The 11807-nt window shown below is 35.9% G+C and overlaps 1 long non-coding RNA gene across 1 annotated transcript; it reads left to right on the plus strand.

Moving 5' to 3' along the window:
• The first annotated feature begins 447 nt into the window (after nucleotides 1-447).
• LOC139801823 (uncharacterized) lies at nucleotides 448-11399 on the plus strand. Its single transcript, XR_011728339.1, has 3 exons — nucleotides 448-544; nucleotides 6090-6152; nucleotides 11301-11399. It is a non-coding gene; the product is annotated as an uncharacterized lncRNA (long non-coding RNA).
• The last annotated feature ends 408 nt before the right edge of the window (nucleotides 11400-11807 follow it).

The following is an 11807-nucleotide window of genomic DNA, read 5'->3' on the forward strand; positions in this document are numbered from 1 at the left end:
ACAAATACTCCAAGTATTGTAGAAGAAAAAAAAAAAAGTTACTGTTTAATGGTTCAGAAGGTAGGACCTTGATCTTTTATGCTTTTGTCTTATCTGAATACCAGTGAGTAAACCAAATCAGATTAAAGGAGGAATATTTGTCTCTTATCCCTTAGACTTGGTGAAATCTGGGTTTATCTGTAGAATGTCAGCTATATTTGGGCTTCAAAACCCAAACATCTGTGTTCAAGCAGTGTTTTCTCTTTTTGTTAACCTCCATTGCAGCTCAGTATCTGTGCAGTAATTCTGTATCAGTACTCTAAAGATTTTAAACATTCAGTATAAGACAGGTCAATCTAATGGCAAGGTTGTATGGTCACCTCTGAATATGAAGGGGAAAACAGATAGAACAAGAATGGCTTAGTGTAAAATTCAGTTCTGTTCCTTTTTATTTCCCTGCAGGCTCTTTAATTTCTAGTGGAAACTTGTCCTGACATCTTGATGAGAAACTCTGGATGTATCATCATGATACCATGGATGTTCAAACAATTTTTATTGAAAAACAGTAAGTCACAGTAATTCAGGTGAACATAAAATGATAAACAGTCTTATACTGCAGGATCCCACAGGGGAAATACTAATAGAAAAAACAAACTTATTTTTTGTGATTATGTAGTATTTATTTCTGAAGGAAAAGACAGAGATGTCATAAACATAAACCAAAATAGACAATGCTGTTTACCTGAATTAACTAGATTTGAAATACAACCAGAATTGAAGTTTGCAAGTTTATGCTCTATGGCTGTAACACATGGAATAAATGCTTGCTTTGTTTAAATACTTTTTTTTTCTCCAAAATTTTAATTATCTTTCTGCTGAATAATTATGAGTATTTTTTTTTAAAGGAAATTTTATTCAAGTTAGCATACCTTATTAGTATTTTTAAAATCTATTTAAAAACCATCATGATATAATGCAAAACTTGCTGCTTTAACTGCCAGTAGTGTTCAAGATGCCATTTGCATATCTTGCACTGGTTACAGTGTTAGTAAAATTAAATTCAGTGTTTTGCTGCTGTTGCAATAGTGTTTATAAATGGATTCACAGTATGATGCCAGAATTTTCAGTGTGGGAAACATAAGTATCTTTTCTAAACTTCAGATGTGTCATTGATTTTTGTGGTTAGATCCGTATTTAGGCAACCAGTGGAAAGGGTCTATATACTAAGATGTTGATCATGAAAAGCTCTCATGGATTCAGATGTCAAATTCCTTTAAATACTGAATGCTGCTTCTTGTGATTAGCTATTTTTCTCATTACAAGTTATAACACCAGTTATAAACATTCTGCTATCTGAGTATAATGGAAAAAAAATCCAAAAAGTAACCTGAGTAAAATCTGAATTTTAGAACCATTTAATTTAGCTGGGGAAAAACAAAAAGAAAACCAAACCACACAACAAAAGAAGAAAAAAAAAAACAAACAAAAACCACCTCTGAAATTGTTATGCAGGGATTTTTTTTCATTGAATTGTGTCTGATAGACCAGAAAATCTCCAACTGATGTCCTTTGGTGACTCACAGCCATTTAACTTATTGAATGCTGTCGGCCAGTTCCCTTGTTTCAAGGTATTAAATCAAAGTAAGACTGTGGGGCATTCATGTTCTTTTGAATTCTGCTTAATAAAAGAAAAAACGACAAAAATATATTTTATATTATATACATGTGTGGTTCTAACATGCAAAATGCCATTCATTTTATTGAAGAACTTTGCAATAATGTAATTAAAGCAGATAGTCTTATTATAAGAAATTTATATGAAAACCATACACCCCTATTATAGACTAATGAGACTTTTACCCAGGCTTGTTTTCTTGATATGGTTTAACAAACAACCTGCAGATGTAATGGAATCCTGTTAGCAGAATTAGTGTGGTTTCTCTGTCCATCCTTAGTAGCAGGGTGTCAGGGTGCTTTTCAGATGCTTAAGCACTATCTGTAAATCAGTGAAGTACATCCGTAAATTCTTATCTGCTTTGAAGGATGCCCAGTATCTCTAAAACTGCTTGAACACTGCAAGCAGAAATGGCTGCTGTGATTACTGCAGCTCTAGGCAGCTTGATACAATGAATTTCAAAATTGCCTCAGTAGTAAGTACTTTGTTTCTAATGAAAACTGTGTCCTGTGATGTACCTGAGTGACTGCAGTATTTTGCTACAGTTTGATTTGGTGAAGGGAGCAATTGTAACATAGCTTTAAGAATCCTCCTAAGCCTCTCCCTTGCACCCAGAGCTCTGGGAATCCCTTCCTTGCTGTAGCAGCAGATCCTGTGCTGCTGTTGCTCCTGCAGCTCCAGCCCAAGCAGGCTGCCTCTGGTTCCTGTAGGGACTGCAAACTTCCATATTCCTTTGGTTGGGGGGTGGATGTGCCAGTGGTGCCTCTGCTGCTGTCAGTGATCCTCTTTGGAAGAGGATTTATTTTGGTGATTTGTGCCAGTGGGCATCAAAACACTTCACTGTGAAGCAGCTGAAGATAATCTCTACAACAGATATGAGACTGCTGATCCAGCAGACACGAGCACCCATGTGCCAGAGCTCCACAGCTGTGGTCAGGATGGATCATTTCTTTACATGATGTATGATTTGGATCTACTTCCTTTCCAATATTTTGCTCCCTTTCTACTGAAAAATGGGTGAGGTAATGAACAGTGTCCCTGCACCCAGCACTTCAGTAGTGTTTTCAGTCCATGAGTAGTAGGAAAAAAGTTATCTGGTATATGAGCTATCACAGTTATAACATGTACCAGCATGAGAAGTGTATGTATGCAAGTCCTTGCTTGATTTCATTCATAAATAATAGTCAGCATTACAATCTTGGCTGCTTTGGCTGGCAAATTTTTGCCTTATGAATGTCCATAAAATGACTCTTCCCTGTGCTGCATGCTGGAGTATTAGCTAAAGAGCATATGTATTCCATAGGATTAATTTAAAGGCACAATAAGTTCCTTATTTTTAAAATTCAGGTAATCCGTTTATTTTGAGTGGCAATAGAGTGTAGTGGGGTATTTTTCCTTTTTCTACCTGTTTAAATAAATACCTGAAGAAAAGTAAAACATTTGAATTGATGTATGTGGGTGGAAGGTTTTTTGGAATGTTTTCACTGTTTAGATCCTCAATGTTGTTTCAAAAGTATTACAATAATTTCTGTGGTGTTTAACTAGGGTTGCTCCTGACAAACTAACACCCGTTGTACACAGTACTTCAGCCTTCAGGTAGCAGCAAATAGCAGTGTTTTATGGGTAATTTCTTCCTCCGACCTGCTGTTACCAAAATGATCCATTTCTTCAAAGCTGAAGTCACATCACATGGGATTGTGTTCCCACTGTTATTTTGTTGCACTCGGTGACAAGTCACCCCCTGGAATATGACAGCCAGGCTGCAATGAAAGGAACCCCACGCTGCATTTCTAACAGAAGGTGATGACTCTGCTGCCTGTTGGGGTGTGCAGAGAGCAGTTCTGGGAAAACACAGAACATTTTCCAAGCCAAGGCAGGTGACAGAGTAAGGGTATTGCATAATTTGTGCTGCACGGGGAGTGATTTCTGACATCTTTACACCATATGAGACCTGAAGTCTGTGGAGCGACTTGCACCATACATTAATTCTTATTATATAAGGTTAGAAGAGTATTAACCTGAAAAGGCTTTTTGCTGTCATTACACATAGTAATAACTGCACGTTGTTCCTGGAACTGGGCAAACATACCAGGGGCATTGAAGCTTGTACTACCTGTCTAAACCAGCAAGAGGAGAGCATCTCTATGTAAAAAGTATCCACTGAACAGGCCATATACATACTGAAAGAGTTTGAGAAACAAAATATTTAATTACAGAGGTTCCATCCAGAGTCCCTATGGCCACAAGTGCATAGCTAATAGTCCTTTGTTACCTTTGGGGACAGTATTGCTGCAGTCCTCTTACAGCACTGGGATCAGAACTGCATCTCATCTGTATGCTCAGGAAGTGGTACAGAAAACTGTAGCTCAAATGCAAGCATCATTTCATATGTGCACAAAATTTTATTCCTTTTATTTAGGGAAAGCTAATGTTACTGAGGATGTAGATGAATGGTTTGACTACAAAGCATTAATATTGACACCATCTCTGGCAAATGCCTCTCTTTCCCTCCATTGTCCTCTGCCCCTTCAAGCAAGCACACAGATGATTATTTTTTTCAGCAACAATTATGAGGTGTGGAAATTGAAGTCAAACCTCTGAAAGGTTTGGTAGTAGCAGAAACTGACTCAGAGTGTTCAGTAGGAATACAATGAAGCAGTACCCCAAATCAGCCTATGTGTTGGCTGATGTGCAGTTTATTTACTTCTTAATGTCTCTTCCAAATAATGGCATTATTTATAAAAAGACGTGAATATGTGACCCCTAATGCCATAAAACTTAGATCTACTGTATGAAAAGAAAAATTATAAAGAAAATCAGAAATTCTGAGAGAAATTGTGGAAGGAGAATTTTTTACATTTTAATATGAAAATAATTCAGAAGACATTGTATTCTGATGAATATTGTCCACAGTAACTTTCATTACAAGCACCCAATTTTTCACCTATAATCAGGCATCTTTATTTTATATTTTTGCATGCTCAATACCCTCTCAAATTACTCTCACTACATGAAGAATGTCGTGCCCTTTAAGACACTTTCCTTATGTGAAGAAGAACAACTTCTCAAGCAAGTTTTCCAAAATTGTTAAAGCCTCCTGATAGCACTAATTTTAAAGAATGGCAGTATAGGTGGAATATTCCTGTCTTTTTTTATTTCTTTTTAGCCATGTGTTACATAATGTCTTTTTATTATATTCGAATCTTTCATTTTTGAAACTAACTACACATGAAATCCTAAGCTTCTCAGGCTACTTTTACCATTTGGACTCAAAGAGAAGCAATTTTCCCTGCATCATTTCTCCTTTGTTATCTTGTCTTTCCATCAGATTCTCCATTAGCTCAATTATAGGACTGCTACAATTTTTACCTCTACTATTATGTATGGACTATTAAATCATTTACAGTTCTCCAAAACATATTTGTGTCTGAAGGTCTAATTTTGAAAGACCGAGAATTTATCTCAACATTATCACAGTGGTAATCAAAGAAGTAATTGCACAAAATAATCCAGCATAAACTGCAGTAATTCAGAGCTTTAGGGATGCAATCTATTTGTGGTTATAAAAGATAATATTTGTTTCTATGGTTGGTTATTTTTCTTCCTGTGATTACCTTGAGATTTTCAACAAGGAAATAAAGAAAACTCATAGAATAATATGAGATACTGCAGTAAAATTCACATCATATTGGCCATCAAGTAATTTAATTGATTTGGTTTAATACATTGTTTCTTGGCCAAATTATGAGTATTTGAGCTGTGCACCAATGAGTTGATGCAGTCTGTCCTGCAGTCCACAGGGGAGCAACAAATGAAAAACTGATGGGAATGTGTCCCTTAGCAGAATGAACTGGCCCAGGTGCAGACCACTCTTCCCTCCTGTCACAGCACTCCAGCAAATGTCTGCGAGGAATCAATGGAGGTTTGAATTTCCTCTGCTTAACCTTTTCTCTTCCATCTGTAGCAGTGCTGCATATTCCTTGCCATAGTGTTTACTGCTAAAATCTGACAGGTGTTGCACACTTTGCAAAAGTCTGTGTGTAAACAGCAGGGTATGTCATTATCACAGGAATATTAATTGCTGTGTTGTGGTACAAATGCAGCACTGTTGACTTTTTTTCTTTCCCTCCTTTCTGAGGGCATGAAGTGGGTCTAATTAACTGTTTGTAAACAGAAAAGTTCCCAATGAAGTAAAAATTTTTTATGGAATTAGAATTTATGAAATATGTATCAGTAGAACTAAGGCATGGAAAAACTGATTTTAGGTATATTCTGCAAGTGAAATATATTACATTTATAGCCTAGCAAGCTGAAGGGATCATTGTAAAATTTGGTATAATGTAGTTTTGGCTTTGCATAGTTTAGCCAATATTCATTGTAAACACTGTGTATAATTCTTTCCCAAATTTGTTTGTTTTATTCTTTTTCAGTTCAGAAGTCTCCAGCAGAACAGAGCCAAGTAGTATTCTGATTCTCACATTTCTTCCATGCACTTCAGGTAAGAAAAAAGTTTATCCTGCATGAACATATTCCTGTCTGCTTCACGAGCAGCAAAAAACAGAGGATTGCAGTTCAGATGCTAATATCTTCTAATACTATGAAAATTAAAGAACAGACTTTCATGGACTGTAAACACTGTCCACAACACAGCACAGATAAAATGTTTTGCATTACTCTAAGTTGTTAAGTATAATTCAAGGTAATAAATCTTTAGCTGCAAGAGGTTGTTAGACTTGTTACATCATAACAAATAAAACAAAGAAGCTCTGTCAACCAGTGTATATTAGCTGAACAACTTGTTTAAATTCTACTTAAATCATTGAGTAAAGTAAAAGACCAGCTAATATGCCTTTCATACATGGGGAAGAAAACATTTCTTTATTCTGTATCTTTGCAGAGCAGTGTGCCCCAACTGCTCAAATGTGCATTGTTTCTGAGGTACTGGGCCCTAAATCTACAAGATTCTTGTAGATTTACATGTTGAAATTGTGTCATTTTTAATTTAGACAAATGTTGTCTCATTGAAGAAGTTATTCTGCATCAATTTTAGATTTTGTCACTTTGCAGTTTTTGCTTGTATTTATAAAAGAAAGAAAAATTTTTCATCTATGCAGATTATGTAAAACATGGCCAAATTCTCCTCTTGGATGTCTATACATGTTTGAGTACTATTAGTGTGGAAAGTGTAGAAGTCTCTAGGAAATACACCGACGTCATTAGGGCTCTCAGTTCAGTGAAACTTCTTTATTCTGGTTTACAAGAAACAGGTTGACTATGGGGAGAGAGTGGCATAAGGGTCAGACAGAAATGAATGATCAGAAATAGCTGTTTGGGTGTTACTGTGTTTTGTTGGGTTAAAACATAAATGTAGTTTTGCTTATAAACTTGCAGGTGTTGCAGTGCTGTATTGCATAATCTTAAATCCATACTTCAAGGATGAAATTAGGTCCTTTATACCATTGATTTCCATGGGCTTGCAGTTTCTCCAAGGATGAATAATGTTGGAACATCAACGGTGATGTTCAGCAGTTAAGTGTCATTACTAAAAGGGTTTGTTTATAAAGGTCAAATAAGAATATGTCACCCTTCTTTGATTTGAGTCCATGGTGTTAGTAGATATTGATTACATTTAAGAGCCTGTGGATAAGAGGCAATTTAAATTATCTTGAGCAACCATACAAGAAATAAGAAATAAGGTTCATTTGAAAGAAGATACTAACAGACACCATTGTTGTGAATCCAGTTTGAGGAAGGGGAGTTAGGATAAATTCTACCCGTTTTGTAGAAAATGATTATAAACAGTAGTGAACTTACCATAAAGACAATAGTTGCCTTGCATCTGCTTTACTCTGCCTATGGTATTAGTTACAGCAGTGTGACTATCCAGCACTTTGCCATTTTACCACCCAAATTCAGATCAGTGTGGTTCCCAGCTTTTGACATCTGAATGAATAACACTCTTGCTTCAAGTACTGCAGAAAAAAAACCAGAATCCTAAATATATACAGCATCCTAAATGTATAATTCTCTTTAAATGGAGTTTTAAATTTTTCAGTATTTTCAGTTTCCTCTGAGAATCACAGTCTATATTGTTACAGTTTTTGAAAGCAAACTGTCAGTCTTTTTGTTTTATAACGTCATGATATTTCACAACTACAGTACTGAGATATGAGGAATCACTGTTTGGCAATTGTTAAAAAAATAAAGAAACAATCATGAGGATGAAATATGAGGTTGCCTGGATGTAAGGAGCAGTATGTACACAGGCCACCTATGGGCACGTGCTGCTCAGCTGAAACTCCGGAGGGATGCCACAGTCATATGCATATGCCAGTTCTCATATATGCATGTTATTATCTGGTAGCACTGTTTTTTACTAGTAAGCAACTTAAAGGAGGGCTTTGATGCAAGTAATATTTATTGCCTTTGTGGCTGTAATCAACTTATTTAATTAGCTTGTATTCTCCCACCCAAAACCAAAAATTTGCATGAGTAAGATTTTATGCTTTTCTGAGTATAGAACTTAGCCTGGAGGGTACAATTGGTTGTTGTTTTGGTGATACAAGTGATACATGTAGATGCAACTTCTCTGATATTTTAAAACAGTATTTTTTAAAAGAAATCACGCTTTGCATCTTACTTCAATAATAAATTTTATGTTAGAGTTCCGCCATTACCAAAATTGTGTTCTTTATATTGGAATAATGGCAGTAAGTTTAGTAGAAAGAGCACTATGAAAGGCTCTCAGTGCTGTGCAGTTTATTCTTTTGCAGTAGCAGCAGAACTTCTATTCATTTCGGTGAATACATCAACCAGTAATTGTCCACACATAAAAAATCCTCTAATAAAATATAGGCAACAGCTGGATATACTTTGGAGTTTTACTTGTTGTATAAAAGAAATACAAATATGTCCCACATACAAAATAAACAGAGGTGTATATACAAGCTGCCCCCAATGCAGCTTAGTATTATTTTTAAAAAAACAATAGGGCATTGGTTTGAAAAGCAGCAGCTTTTGGAAAGTATTCACAATAATCACACAAAACAAACGGCAGACAGCTTGAAAGCACAGCCACATTCTTATGCCTTCAGAAAAAGTACAAACTCATGAATTATTTTGTGTGTTCTCTCTTAAAAAAAGACAGTGACTCACATCAATAATATCATAAGCCATTGAATTTCTATCAATTACTGAAACTGGTTTGTGTATTTATCTTGTGAATTAAGCATTTTTAAAATTTGATTCTGATTATTTTTCCACCTTTTATTACCATATACTCTCAGTTCATTCACTCTCTCAAAAAAAGCTAGACTGATAATCATTTAACATCAAGAAGGTGTATTTATTTATTTATGAATTTTTCAAGCATAGAGGTAATGGGAGTACTGACAGATTTCATGTTTCATTGACAAGTTGCTTTGAATTTCAGAATATGCAAGTATTTAAAACAACAATTTCCTCCAAAGTGTTTTGGCATGTCAAAGAAAAATGAATAGTATACAAGCATTAATAACGTTTCTGATCTGTCAGTTCTGCTTTACCTGCTGCCCTGGTAATTTAAGTTGTGATGTATCTGATTTGTTTTAAGTATTTCCTTCAAAGCAATGAATCATATCCACGTGTACCAATGCCTCTTCTCTTGCTGTGATCAGACGTGATACACGGAGCAACCCGATCCAGTTGTTGATGTCCCTGCTCATTGCAGAGGGTTTGGAGGTTGCTTCCATCCCAAACCACTCTATGCTTTTGTAATACATGACATAATAAAGTCTTGCAGTGATATTTACCTAAGTATACCTTAATAGGGAGTGGTAGGCTTTCATTTTCAGATCCATTAGCAGAAAAGGCTGCAAACACACTGTGCAGTTTTAACGTAGGTCCTGTTTTCCCATCGCTGTTTTCTCATGCCAGACTTGTGTCTGATGTATTTCATGATCTGGAGATAATGGTGATGATTTTCTAATCAAATGCAGTTTGTTCATTAAATACTATCCCATAGTCACACTGAAAAAATATGTGCAAATGTCATCAAAATTGTGAATGCTTTGATTTAATAGAAAGCAGATTAATTCCACTGGGAAGAGTTGACGATCAGGCATTTTTACTTTTTTGCATATAAGTCACTTAAGACAGTAATTCAAAAGTTTCTTACAAAAGATCACTTAACAAGCTGCTGAATGATCCAAAAGAATAGCACGGATTATACTGAAAGATAATTAGATATTTCACATGAGAAAATTAATATCGAAAAGAGTAGAAGAATGCGATGGATGGCAAGGCAACTGAAATTTGTTTGAATCACTTAATAGATCTGGATAGCTGTTTCTGGATGTCTTATGCTGAAATTTTTTTCAGTGTGCCAGAAGTTTTATTTATTCACTATCCACTGTTGTAGGTGGATGGTCTAAAAATGACTCTAGCAAATCTTAATTTGGAAACTTGCTCGGTTACCTTATGTGTTTTGGCAAGGTGGTCAGAGGAATGACACAATAAATGACACAAGCAGTAGGGCAATGAAATGGGAAATAATTGGATAGCTCTTGTCCAGGATGGTAGCTCAACACAGTATTTCAACTCTTCGCATACTCTGGGAGTAATAATAGAAAATAATGGGAAAAATTTAGGGGAGTTCTCAGTGAGGAAAAAATATTGAGCTCAAAAGAATTCTAGATTTTCCTTTGATTAATTATACCTCCTTTCCATCCATCCCCCAGTCAAAGTTACTGTAAAAAACTGTATTTTTTTCCCACCCATGTAGTGTGGGATCATGCTCCAGGCTCAGTTTTTGCAAAGGAAGCAAATGATGGTTGTACAAGATTAGCAGCCCTGCCTATTGATAATTATTTATATTGGATGTGGTCACAAATGTTGTTTCATGGCACATTTCATCAAACAACTTTTGATTCCAATCTTAAAGTAGAAAGTAGAGGAAACAATTCTGATTTGATCTTCACAGATGAAGGCCCCCAGTTCTCAGAAAGCACCACAGGGCTTTGGGGAGATGCTGGCATAGAAGTAGGAGTTGTTTCAGCAGCCTCTTGCCTGTACTTGGGGTATACTTTAAAAGTAAACCTTGTGATATTAAAAAAGTAGAATTAGCTGATGGTAAAAAAAATATTTTTCATCTCAAAGCACAAAGATTCAACTTCTAAGTAAAAACTACAAACTTCTAAACCTGCAAAGCTGTTTTGAATCTGAAGGGTGGGAGATTAAACTTCAGCCCGAGGAGGTTTTTTGCTGGGGTTTTTTTTGTTGTTGTTGTTTGTCTTAGCAGAGCATTTGCTATCAATTCTGTCTAAAGATAGGAGTTTTGGGAGAAAAGGTATCCCATCTATGGACAGGTACTTCTGTATCCATTAGATGTGTATGGAGGTGTACTTAGTGTATTATGATGAGAAGCTGTTAAATGTAGTTTGTTTCTAGATGCATTATCACATCAGGATTGTGGAAGACCCATTGCTAACCATTCCCAAACTGTCTTCCAAAAGTGTTTATTTCTTTGCTGCTCTTTACTACCCCTCAAATGGTTTAGAATTTTCCCGGTTTATAAATTCTGTCACCTTCCAATGTCACCTTCTGAAAAAAAGTTGTTCTATTTATGTTAAGCACAAGGTTAACAGTAGCTTTGATGTGTGTATTCTAGGTCATCGTGTATGAAGACAGTCTGCCAGCAATGTTTAAGGACGACGGTGTTTCATTACACGGCCTTTGAAGTAGCAGAGGTACCATGAATGGCTGGTAAGGAAAGGTTCTTTTATTATTATTATTTTTACTGCCAGACTTTTAAACCATACAATATCAGCTTTCTTTCGACTTGGCTTCTTAGTTCCTTTTATGGTAAAGCTTAATACAGTGAACATATGGAGCAGCTGAAAGGCTGCCAAATGTTTAAATGACAAGGTTATAAATATAGAGACAGCATGGGTTTTTTTCCTGTTAATGTATAGTCCTGTTGGGCTGCGCCAAAGCAGACAATAAATCAGAACATATGACTTGTTTTGCCAGTAGCTTTATAGATTTATAACTGAGGATACCTCGGTCTAGAAGAGTAAAATAGTAACACAGAGCTGACATCACTGTGAGGGAATGCTGGCTGCCATGGTGGACATGTGTGATGTTCAAAGAAAAAAGTTAGTCTTTGAGTTTTATT

This window comes from Heliangelus exortis, chromosome 13 (genome assembly GCF_036169615.1).
Source record: "Heliangelus exortis chromosome 13, bHelExo1.hap1, whole genome shotgun sequence".
NCBI classification, from domain to species: Eukaryota; Metazoa; Chordata; class Aves; order Apodiformes; family Trochilidae; genus Heliangelus; species Heliangelus exortis.